Here is a 2,500-nt window from a genome sequence, read left to right on the forward strand (position 1 = left end):
ATCTCTTGGTGGCACATCAATGACAAACAGGTTGACGTAACTGTGGGTATGAGGCCATTTCCGAGTTTATGTCTGCCTCCTACTTTAAAGGAAGAGAGTCTAAGTGCGAAGTTTTTCTTATAAAAATTAGTGTTTCATTCATATGTAAAGTGAACCAATTGAAATCACAAAAAATTTGCACTTAGACTCGCTTTAAAGAGGAGGCGGATATGAAACTCGGAAGTGGCCTATTGTAAAGGTCTAAGTGCCATATAATGGTGGATTGTTGATCCAGTGGGTTGTGTGGAGACTGGATATGCTTGATATGGCATGGAGGAGGCGGATATGAACTCGGAAATGGCCTTTTGTAAGGTCATTGTGCAATATAATGGAGGATTGGTTATCCAGTGGTTTGGGGGGAGAGTTGGGGGGGGTTCTGGATATGCTGGACTATGCTGTGGCTGTTGGCTAACTTCCTCACCAGTTCATTTTCTCTGTCTTCGTAATGTTTGAGGAAAGCAGCCTTGCACGTCTTCAGAATCCTTTGCTTTGAAGGGCAGCCACTGTCGCATAAGGACAAAAATCATCCTCTCCTCCCCGGCGGTGGAATCGAAAACCCCGGTCTCCCGCGTGACAGGCGGGGATTACTATCCACTATACTACCGAGGAAAAACACGTGTTTATCCAAGGATTGAAGGGCACGTGTTAAGTTTGACACACGAATCGCGAACTTTGCGCCGAAGAATACTCATGATGGAACCACGGAAACCGCCATGTTTGTGCACACTGGATGGCAATGTGGTGAGGGATGGGGAGTCGGTCATTTCTGCCACTTAATTTACGCAAGCTAAGTGCTTTTTTTTAAATCTTTGTTCCTTCTAGTCGCGTTTCTTCTCTGCCTAGGAATAAAAATTGAAAACGTTGGATTCCTTGAAACTTGAACCTCCTTGAAGGAGTAAACTGAATGGGCTCGGCGTCTTGGAAAAAAAACTATCACTTGCCTAGTTTGAGTCCCAATAGATGGAAGTGGTGAGGGAATTCTGTGCACATTCTTCACTTGGAGCCAAATTGACGTTTTTCTGAAGGCTGAATGACGAAGGAATCTGAAAAAGACCTGTAAGATATCTTCTTGAAAAATATGGCTTAAGACCTTCAATAATTTCTTTGCCGAAAATAGGGCATGCAATTTCTTGGGGCAGGGTCCGTGTTTCGTGGCGGCTATCCTTCAAGCCCAGGTGTAAGAAAAGTTTGCTTTTTAATTCTTTGTTTCCTTCTTAGTAGCGTTTCTTCTCTGCCGGAATCAAAATTGAAACGTCGTTGAAACGACGCGGCATGAATTACTAGCAGGAACGGTCATTGCGATCTTTCAACGATCGCTTTAAACTAAGACTCGGATCGTTGTAATGGGGAATTAGCTCAAATGGTAGAGCGCCCTCTTCTAGCATGCGGGAGGTACCGGGATCAATGCCCGGATTCTCCACGTGCGATCAAATTTGGCAAATGTTCCGAGCTCAAACAATCTCAAGCTGCTTTTTCTTGCGCTTGGTCACACCATGCTGGTCTTTTGAATAACATAGTTGGTACAAACAAAAGAGCCGCTTGTTTTGTGAAAAGGAAGTCATGGCTCTCAAGTCCAATTGGCGCCTAAGTATTAGTTTCTGACACATCTTACCGTGTGGCACGGTGAACAAACCACCGTTTTTTCCGTTGTCATGACATTTGTTCTTTGAAGTAACTGAAACGGAGCTTCGGCGTCTTGGAGCTAAAAATCACTTGCCTAGTTGGAGTCCCAATAGATGGAAGTGGTGAGGGAATTCTGTGGCACATTCTTGACTTGCAGCACACAAATTGGACTTTTTTTGAAGGCTGAATGACGGAGGAAACGAACAAGACTGGCAGGAAGATCTGCTGTTGAAAAATATGCGTAAGACCTTCATTAATTTTTGCCGAAAATAGGGCATGCAATTTTCTTGCAGGGTCCAGTGTTTCGTGGCGTCTATCCTTCAAGCACAGGTGGTAAGAAAGTGCTTGGAAGTGAGAAAGTAAAAACTTGTTGAGCCTTTCTTTCGTCGTCCGAGAAAGAAGTGTTTAAACAGAAGGAGATCAAAGTTTTTGGGGTTAAACCAACGATGGGTCCTCTGCCAATATCCATAGATACCCACAGTTGGAATTGTCAGCTTCTTATGGGCAAACACATTCAACGAGTTGGCCTGAAGGCCATTTTGCAAAGACGTGAAAGATCCGAATACTGCCAGCTAGGCGTGATTGGTAAAATCTAGCTTGCGAGGGGCCTGTCCGGACGTTGAACCCGGGACCTCTCGCACCCTAAGCGAGAATCATGCCACTAGACCAACAGGCCGAAAACACTTCTGTAGTGGATGGACAGGGACGCAATTTACTGTCACACGCCATGAGAAAGAAAAGAAAATAACGAGTGCTTTGGTCCATGTGAGGCTCGAACTCACGACCTTGGCGTTATCAGCACCACGCTCTGCCAACTGAGCTAATGGACCAGGTGGAA

At 45.0% G+C, this 2,500-nt stretch overlaps 1 non-coding gene across 1 annotated transcript; it reads right to left on the reverse strand.

The window, feature by feature from the left end:
* Positions 1–2,419: 2,419 nt before the first annotated feature.
* Positions 2,420–2,492, reverse strand: Trnai-gau (transfer RNA isoleucine (anticodon GAU)). Its single transcript has one exon. It is a non-coding gene; the product is annotated as a tRNA-Ile (tRNA).
* Between the last annotated feature and the right edge of the window lie 8 nt (positions 2,493–2,500).

The sequence above is a fragment of the Montipora capricornis genome, chromosome 6, assembly GCF_036669925.1.
Source record: "Montipora capricornis isolate CH-2021 chromosome 6, ASM3666992v2, whole genome shotgun sequence".
Classification (NCBI taxonomy): domain Eukaryota; kingdom Metazoa; phylum Cnidaria; class Anthozoa; order Scleractinia; family Acroporidae; genus Montipora; species Montipora capricornis.